Below are 10563 nucleotides of genomic sequence, written 5' to 3'. Positions count from 1 at the left end.
AAATTTTACTCTGGTTTTCCTTAGTATTCTGGTTCATTAAGATAATTTTATATCTCAATATGTTGTCTTAATTATATTATAACTAGTCTTACCCAGCTTATTCAGTTTTGGGGCATCTGAAAATACAGTGAGAGTGTTGTTTATGTTTTCAAATCACTGCTAAAAATGTTGAACAGTTGGATGTTTACCCAGCACACAATAGCTGGGTAATCATCAACTTTCTGTTTTATTTTTTTCTGTGTTGCCTTGGCCCCTATCAGCACAGAGGTGGAAATCAGAACAAAGCCTTTCAGTATGATGCCAGGCAAGCAGCTATTTACACATATTTGGATACTTGATAGTGAGATTTTCGTGAGTTACAGATTTCTTCTTCACACAAATGATCGTCTGGTCTCAGCTGGGTATGTCTGGCACTAGCCTCCCTCTTACCCACTGTTCTAATGGCACCTGGCAGGGTGATGGCTCTCCATTCTCAAATTTTCTACTTGTAGAGAAATTGGCCATTTTGTGTTTTTACCATCATTTAATATCCTGTTGAAGATGATTTTATTTATTTTTTTATTAAAAAATTTTTTTAATGTTTATTTTTTGAGAGAGAGAGAGGGAGAAAGAGAGAGAGTCAGAGAGGGGCAGAGAGAGACAGGGAGACACAGAATCTGAAGCAGGCTCCAGGCTCCGAGCTGTTATGACAGTACAGAGCCCATTGCAGGGCTTGATCCCGTGGACTGTGAGATCATGACCTGAGCAGAAGTTGGATGCTTAATTGACTGATCCACCCAGCCACCCCAAACAATCCTGTTGAGGATGATTTTAAATAGTAATTTGGCCAATGCCAACTTTTCTGACTCTGCCATCATCTCAGGTGCCAACTAGTAGGTAGATCATTTAGTTAACTTGGGATACAGTTCAGTAAAGAATGGGACCTGTAGAATTTGTCTTGGCTCCCATTTCAGCTCTGTTGACTGTGTGGCCCTAGCTAAGTTATGTAACCTCTCTGAGTTTCAGTGTTTTCATCTGTGAAAAGAGGATATTAATACCTGTCATTATTAATGAGTATTAAATTGATTAATTTATGGTAAGTGCCTATCACAGAGACTGGCACAAGTAGGCATTTGAGAGACATCATCATCATCACGTACATCTTTTAAAAATACTGAGACTAAGGAGACTATTTGTGAAATACCTCAATTGTACTAATGGCTGCTAATATAATAGCTCAATGCCCTTATCAGTCTTTGCATGAACATGGGCTTTACTGAAATTATTTCACACATCTAAGGAATGCTTCCAAATAAATGGAATGGTTCACTTAATTGCCCAACTCCTTTCATGCTAAGCGGAATTGGTTCACTTTTTCTAGTATGTCTTAGAGACCTGTGAACATCCCAAAAGGGGTAATCTCAACAGAAAGCAGTCCAAACTTCCTAAAACTGAAGTTTAAAAAAAAAGGTACCCTACAAAGTCCTCAGAAGAATAAAGACTAATTCTGATGAGGTCTATCACGCACTATTAACTAAATAGGAATGTTTCCTTGACATCTGTACATTTGACCAACATATCCATTTAAGGATAGTAAAGAAATTGTTCTTCCATGGGGTTGGCTTTATGGTTCAGTTTTTCCTTGTTTCATTCTGCCCACTTGCTCTTACCCCTTTTATTTTGTTCTCTTGAAAAGCAGGCTTGTCTTTTTGTTTTTTGCTTTTGTCAGATTAAGGACGAATGGCAGTATAGGTTAGTAAATACTTATTTGTCCTGTGATGTGAGAATCGCTATAATCATGACTGAAATCAATCATCAAACTTCAGTGTTCAATTGAGTAAGCTTTTATTGTACACCTTTTTATATGCAGATGCCGTGCCAAGGCCTCTAGGGGATTCGAGGATGATCAAGTGTCGGTTTCTGTCCTCAAAACAATTAAGAGGGAAGAGGGACAATTCCAGCAGAAATTGCCTGAGCAAAGGCACCTGGGAGGCCACAGAAATTTACAAGATGCTCACAGAATAGCTTTAGAGGAAATGATTTGTTTTGGGGGAAGAGGAAGTTGGAAGAGGAAAGCCAGGGCCTGACTGTGAGGGCTTGATGGTAATTATTTTGCATGCTATTTTCAATTTGATAATTGATCTAATATACCAAGTGTCAGTTTTCATTGAACGAAACACTGAAATAGTGGGCCTCAAATGAGATGGAATCAATGTTAAATAGCTTTTGGTATGTGTATCTGTTAGTTTTCTCTGTGTTAAATTTGCTTGTCTGACATATCACTACGTATTAATTAGTAATGAAAGCACTCAAAAACTTCTAATGAAAAGCTCCACAGATTGACAACTCAAAAGTCAGGCACTTCTTTGTCTCTAAATTTTAAGTGCTTTTCCCCTCTGTACCATCTGTTACACATCTTCAAATCTTCAACAAACTCAAAGTAGTTGGACTATGTCCCATTATTTCAGTTGGACGGGATTGAGAAATTGATTGTGACCATGGGAATTGAATAAGAACAACATTGAGCCCTGATTTTAGGACTAGTATTTAGCATTTGGTAGTTACTAAGAATTTCAGAGATGGCTAGCCCATAGGCAAAATGAAATCTTGATTAAAAAAGCAAACAAAATGTTAAACTTTTAGAGAGAACATGGTAGGTAGATGGTTGATTCCAAGGTCCAACCTGAAGCATCCTTTATTATTCAAATGTTTGTTTACTTCTCTTTCTTTTCCTGGAGATGGCACTCCCTGGTTCTCTGGGTTCTCTGGCTCTTTGTATAGGCTGCTGGCTGCTTTAGGGGTAGTTTTCCTTCACACATCAGGTATTACATTAGGCACTTATCCTAAGATTAGAGCTCACACCATCATATCTACAGGATCTCTCTGTTGACCTCAATTTTTTTTCTGTTTTGTCTCAAGTCAGAGAAAAATGTATGGTGAGAGATAGAATGAACTCTTTTTTTCTAACGGTGTTCATAAGTCTGGTCCAAATCCATAAGCTTTCTTTTTACTTATGACCATAAATTTTTAATGATAAACTCTAGTATATAAGAATTGACACAGTTTTTTCTCCCCTTAAGTCAACTTAAATCTGCCTTTGAGCTCCCATCTTGTTGGCGCTGGCAGCAAATTTAATCTTTAGCATCATCTGCTCTCTACTTCACCAGATTGTACAAAATTCTGAGGTATTTTAAGCTGCACCAAAATATCAAGGTAGCTTGTATCTTACTGATAACCTCTGTGATGCCTATTGTTCAAGATCATTCCAAGTCTAGCAACTGTGCTGCTTTTGTTTTGAATGTGGGGACATGGAAATCATTACTTTTAATGAGGGCTCAGTGTCCCTGACTGACTATATAGTAATGGCTTGGGCTACCTTGTCAAATTACTGCTACAGAGCAGGGCTGTTCTTGGGACAGGTGCGCCTCTGTTATCTGTATGCTTCTCTTAACTCTGTTCTCAAGTCATGGGTCTTTTTCTCTCTATCCTTCCAGACACTGGCATAGTATCTTCAATGAAATCAGTCTTTTGCTGACTTCAAAACATTTGAATCAGCACAGCAAAGCATTTGAATCAGAAATTCAAATATCTGCTTGGTAACATGGGAAGAAAATAGAAGAGCAGCCTAAAATAATTAAATACCAATAAATTAACCTGCTTGATTGTCATTGAAGGTAGTGCGATTCTTTTTAAGCATTTTTTTTAAGTTTATTTATTTATTTTAGGGGGAGAGGGGCAGAAAGAGGAGACAGAGAGAATCCTAAGTAGGCTCTGCACTGCCCTGTCAGCACAGAGCCCCATGTGGGGCTTGAACCCATAAAACCATGAGATCATGACCTGAGCTGAAACTGAGTCAGACGCTTAACCAGCTGAGCCACCCAGATGCCCCGAAGGAAGATTCTCAGTGAGATCTACGTTCTCTCTTAAAATTTTTTCTCTGGGTTCTATTACCTTCAATATTTTCCATACATCTTAGGTATTTTTAACATTTTAAAGCTGCTCTAGAACTCCAATAAAAACACCATTGTTGTCATATCTCTGCCTGAGGATCTTTAACCTTTTTGAACAATCATAACTGCATTATAATAGTATAACTTCTCTGTTGTGTGTGTGTGTGTGTGTGTGTGTGTGTGTGTGCATGTGCGTGCAATGTATTACTGGAAAGAAAACAATTTTACATTAGTTGATCATAAACACATGGGGTCCAGAGGATGAGGGAGGGGCATAACCAAACATTTCTGTACTTCTTTCCTTCTCCTGCTGAGTTACCACTTCAGAGTTATTCTTTCTTACCTGGGTTTCTGAAAAAATTTTCCCTCCTCGGTCTCTATCCTGCACAGGTCCCAGCTCTGCTTGTGCACAGAGAGGTCAAGGTCATGATCATCTTTGTTCTGGACTGGAATGGCTGCCATCGACTCTTATTCCTGTGGTAGTTATTAGGATTGTTCCCTCTCAGTACTGGCACATGGTAGGATCACACTTCCTTAACAACTTTGTAGTTAGGCATGGCCATGTGACTTGCTTTGGCCAATAGAATGTGAGCTGAAGTGATATGTGTCACTTTACTAGCTAGTGCCTGCCTGGTTTCTTGCTGCCCCACCCCACTCTATAATTCATCAAGGAAGCCTATGTTAAGATAGACCTCCCCTTTGCATCATCTTTGAGTAACTACAGTGAGAATAATTCCAGTGTTGGTTCACATTGCACATATTGGGGGGAAGGGGTGAGAAGTATGTGTTCTGTGTTTAGTCACTGAGATTTTGGGGTTGATTTTTACTATGTATAACCCAGCCCATGCTGACTGACACAGTCCTCTTTAGGAGCAGATTGGCTATTTCAGATTTTTTTTTTTTGAATGAAGCATCTAAAAGATACAAAATAAATATCTTTATCTTACTAATATCCACGAATTCTTTGTCTTTTTTTTTTAAGCTTATGATGTCTCTGCTTCTTTATTTGTGTCTTCTAAAGACCCCTTTCTATCTGGGCAAGTGCAGATAAAATGAAAGGAAGAGAATGAGTCGGGTAGACAATTCCTTTGTGCCACAATTGGCTTGGGCACTGGCAATCTCCATTTTTTCACAGCGTTCTGAGATTGGAAACCTCAGGAATTCCAATGATCCAAGAGCAAAAAGGCAAGATAAAAATTTTCCATACTAATGTGGTTGTTCTGCCTGTGTTAAACACAAAACCTTCAGGTCTTGCGCAGGTACACAGTCAGATGCTTTTCATTCAGCCTCATAAAATGATTATCGGTGGCTTACTGTGTACTAGGGGTATTCCTAATTATAATCAGTGTTGGTTGCTCTGAGTAAAAATTGCAAGGATATATAAAGGCAAACATAACAGAGAACTGATCTATTTGGGGGTAACAGAAAGTCATTTGTGAGAAACCAATATTTGAGTTGAGAGCCAGGAGGATGACGGGAAGGTGTTGGGAGTTCAGAGTTTCTGTAGAAGTAAGTAGCTTTTGCAAGGAGTCTGGAGGAGTCATGAAACATTGGAAAAAGAAAAAGAAGGCTTGTGTAAGCTGGAGCACAGATCTTAGTGAATGATGTATGATGAGACTGAACAAGTAGCCAGGGCCAGACTTTATAGAGCCTCATAAACAATGTTGAAGATTTGATTATTTTATTTTATTTTATTTTATTTATATTATTTTATTAATTTTATTAAAAAATTTTTTTAAACGTTTACTTATTTTTGAGAGAGAGAGACAGAGCATGAATAGGGGAAGGGCAGAGAGAGAGGGAGACACAAAATCTGAAGCAGGCACCAGGCTCTTGAGCTGTCAGCACAGAGCCCAATATGGGGCTTGAACTCACAAACTGCGAGATCATGACCTGAGCTGAAATCGGATGCTTAACTGACTGAGCCACCCAGGTGCCCCTATTAATTTTATTTTTAAAATACTTATTTATTTTGATAGATAGCAAGAGAATATACACACACAAGTGAGGACAGGAAGAGGGAGAGGGAGAGGGAAGGGGGGAGGGAAGAGAGAGAGAGAGAGAGAGAGAGAGAGAGAGAATGAATCTCAAGTAGGCTCCATGTTGTCAGTGCGGAGCCTATCTCCAGGCTCTATCTTATGACCAGTGAGATCATGACCTGAGCTGAAATCAAGAGTCAGACACCCAACCAACTAAGTCACTCAGGCGTTCACCAATTCGGTTATTTTAAAAGTTGTGGAAATCCTTTGAAAGATGGATATTTTAGACTTACTATTGACACCACGAGATTTGAGTTTGTGACTACATTTAAATTGCCTTATTTACTTATTTATTTATTTATATATTTTGAGAAAGAGAGAGAAAGAGAGAGGGTGGGGCAGAGAGACAGGAAGAGAATCCCAAGCACGTTCTGTGCTATTAGCATGAGGCCTGATGCAGGGCTCAAATTCACAAATCCGTGAAATCATGATCTCAGCTGAAATCAAGAGTCAGATGTTTAAGTGAATGAGCTGCCCCCATTCATTCATTTAGATTTCATATGGATTAAAAAATGGGCTGTTGTATTAGCTAGGGTGACCTATACAGATACTAGAGAAAATACAAGGAAGTTGCATAAAACAAGCTTAATCGTCTGTAGCTTGCTTTGATCTGGCAGCCAAAGTGTGGGGCTTGGGGTAGCATAGTGTTATCTGACTTTATTGGACCAAGGCTAGGATGGGCAATAGAAGGCCTTATCTTCTTAGTATATTTTCCCAGGGACAGGGTGCATCCTAAATTACAGATTTAGTGAGAGAAAATAAGGCAGGGATTTATATCTATATCTATATATCTATATCTAGTCTATACCTATATATTGCTCTATAGTCCAAGTTTTTACAAGCCTGAGACCAAATGTAGCAAAAGGTATGTTTAGATGTGGGAAGTTTTCAGGGGAAGTCTACCGGTTTGTTTGTTTGTTTATTTATTTATTTATCCATCCATCCAGTTTTATGGAGCTATAATTGACATATAACATTGTATAACTTTAAGGTATACAACATGAGGATTTGATAGATGTATATTTTGTGAAATGATCACCACAACAAGTTTAGTTAACATCCATTACCTCACCTAGAGAAAAATTGTTTTCTTACTTGCAATGAGAACTTTTAAGATCTACTATTTTAGGAAGTTTCAAATATACAATACAGTATTGTTAAGTATAGCTAGGTCACCAGTTTATGTTGAAATATATTGCCCAGGACTCACACAAACTCTCCTTTATGTTTGGTAGCAGCTGAATCATATTTTAAAATAGTCTGAACTCAACTTTTGAGCTTTTATTGTAGGAAGCAATTCCGCATTGTCAGGAAGCTGAATTGAATGCCCTATAGATCATGTCCACATATGACTTTCCGTTTTACAAAACAAATCCATATTCATTCCAATGATTTCCCCTTCATTCTTTTCAAACTCCCAAGCAGAAAAGATTAGATTCAAGTTTCCTGTCATAAATTACCCAGTTTTAACTCAGTAAATTTGCATAAGCCCCCAACACCAAACTTCCTACTAGTTGAAAAAATATAGCATTTATGTATCACATTATCTATTCATAGATTTTCAAATTATAAATTATCTAGCTTTTTATAGGATATAACTATGAAAAATCAGCTTCCATCCTTACAGCAAAGATAGAGCCAGAGGTGTGGGCTAGTTAATGAGCCTAGGATCCATGAATCAGAGCCCAGAAAGGACCAGGAGAGGTGAAGAATAAGCTAGAATCCTAGAGGAGCCAAATTTAAAACAGAATTTTTCAAGAGTGTCTTGACATGAGGACTTGTGTTAAGCATAAGAACCAAGCCATTAGCCCATGTTCACTCTGTAGTTAGCTGATGTTTGGTTATCAGAATCGGTGACAAAGTCCTTTAAGGGACTCTGGAGATCCTTGCCTGGAGATTGGATGTCGGACTCAGGGGCACTTAGTTGCATGTGCCCTGGCAGAGAAAGATGTAAGTTTATAGTCCTCATTCTTACTTTGACTTTATTGCACTTCACTCCATTGCTACTGCCCACCAAGTGTTCTCATTCCTCTCCTCCTGTGCTTATCATTTCCTCCATTCGATTTAAACCAATGGGCTTATTTTCTTTGTACAATCAATTTTCTTCTTCTGAAATCACGTCTTTCTTTGTCCTCTAAGCAGACCACATCTATCCTTCTTGGATTTTCTCGAATTCTTTCTTCTTCAGAAAGCCTGTTATGACTGTGATTCAGTCCCCTCTCCCCACAACTGCCCTCTTTCTTTGAAGATCTATTGTTCTTAGAATCAACATCACCGAATTTCATGCCTTACTGTTCTCATTTTTTATTTTTTTTTATGAGAGTTGTTTATCTCTTCAATGAGCTATAAGATTCCGTAAGACAGGGGCCATGTCACATACCCTTTTTGCTTGAACAGGCTTCAGCTGGGCATAAAGCAGGTACTAAAAACCTGTTGACTAATTACATTGCTTTCTCTTTTCTTCCTGTCAGGGTTGTGCTGTATTATTTGAAGTTCTTAGTTCAGCTGCTACTGGAATAATTTCACTGTAACAGCACAGGTCTTGCCAAATACATTAAAATAAAATACTTTGCAAATATAAATCTCCTAGTAATATAGCAAATGAATTCTACATTTTATAGATCACCAGTTTCCCAAGTATTTATTGAACTTCTGTAAAAATCACACCATTTGCTATAATAATTAATAATAATAATAATATATTTTTCTGGATACAGGTGAATTTCATGTCTATTTTAACAGATCAGGTTAAGAGCACTTATATAATTTAAGTAGAGAAATATCTTAGGTTTACAGAAAATGTGCCTTAAAAAAGCAGTCTTTTTAAGACTTAGAAATAAGGATAAATAAGAATAAGGATAAACCTTTATTTCTGTAAGATATTTAGGTTTTAATGTATTATGACATATCCACAATGGCTACTATATTAATAAATAATTCTTATTATCTGTTTCAACATTTACTGTAATTCTTTCCAGCTTATATTGATAATTTCCATGAAATTATTAAGTGAAATATTGGTCTGCTGACCATTGCTAGGAAAATTAGATTTTCCTAAAATTCCTGATTTTATGGATTTGGGGATGTGAAAAATATGAAATTAATTTAGTCCCTTTAAATAGAAAGATAGATGTTTGGCTACTTGGAATGATCTAAAACATATTTTGAAAGTAATATATGTTCATGCAGAAAATTAAAAAAATACAAAAAATATAAAGTGGAAAATAAAAGTCATCAATGACCCTAACCTCTGAGATATCTACTATTAACATTTTAGTGTTTCTAGCTTTGTTTAAAGTCAGCATTTGACCGTACACATAAAACACATCTTATATTTTTGTTCTTAGTTACATGGAAATAAAGATAAATGAAAATATTTATAAAAATTTTTAAAGTTATAAAAATATGAGTGCATCTCATGGACTTTAAAGATAATTTTTTCCTGTGACAAGTTAGTAAAATGTCTAACTTCTAGCTAGTTCCAGAGTTTTAACTTTTAGCATTATATCTAGATGCAAAGTTACTAATTTCTGACCTTGAGGAAGGTTTTTTTATTTTTGATAAATATCTTGCAGCCTTTTGAATAAATTGTTTCACACAGGCTAGAACATATGCTCTAGTTAGGATTAGGGACACAGTGATTTTCCCTTTAAATTTGCAGTGAATTTTAAGTGTTCAAGAAACATGCCAGATTGACAGATGCTACCTTAGAAGACATCAATAAACACTGATAAGGACACAGAAAAACCGATCTGCTTTGAGCACACTCAGAAATAGCAGGCAAGAACTAGAAAGCTCAAAACATATGGGGGTAGCATATCAGCAAAAGACGTTTAGCAAACAACAGAGATAGAAGATAATTATTAAAAAATTGTGTTATGGTGGACTATTAGCAACTGTATACACACTGGTAATAGCTGAGATTCTTCTCGTGTTTGTTATTTTGGAATGATTACGTGGGCAGCTTCAAGTAATTAACCCTTATTTTTGGAAATATATACATATGTTGGAAGTGGTTTAGAAACAAATGACAAAATATTAACATCACCAGGAAAATCAGATATCAGGAGGAAAATCAGATATCAGGATCCAATTATAAATATGTTTAGATTGATGTACAAATGTCTATAGCATTTTGCCATTTAAGTGAAATGTATGAAGTTCAACCTCAGAGCATAAGTTAAGGTGACTCAAAATCTAAACCACGCTGATATTGATATCATATATATATCATATATGCCTAACACCTCCTTCAACTATGCGGGACTGACATCTTATGATAAGGCATTTTCCAAAAGTATGTTTCTACAATTTTCTTGTTTCCTTGTTTCTTTGATTCTTGGTAGACCAAGTATTTATTCATGTTGGTTCCAGCACGAAGGGAAGAGATTCACTCTTGCTCACCACACATTTGTGAAATAAGTTCTTTAACAAATATGACTGACTGAATGAATACATGAGGAGAGCAGACCCTTTAGTTTGCAGCAGTCACACATATGAAGGCAAATGCTGTATACAACCAGAAATAATGCTCCGGTTGGGGAGAATATGGATTCTCTTCCAGAATCATCCAAAAGTAGTTCTTGAGAAAAATG

This window comes from Leopardus geoffroyi, chromosome B4, assembly GCF_018350155.1.
Source record: "Leopardus geoffroyi isolate Oge1 chromosome B4, O.geoffroyi_Oge1_pat1.0, whole genome shotgun sequence".
Classification (NCBI taxonomy): Eukaryota; Metazoa; Chordata; class Mammalia; order Carnivora; family Felidae; genus Leopardus; species Leopardus geoffroyi.
The sequence above is the reverse complement of the archived record's forward strand: the minus strand, read 5'-3'. Positions refer to the sequence as shown.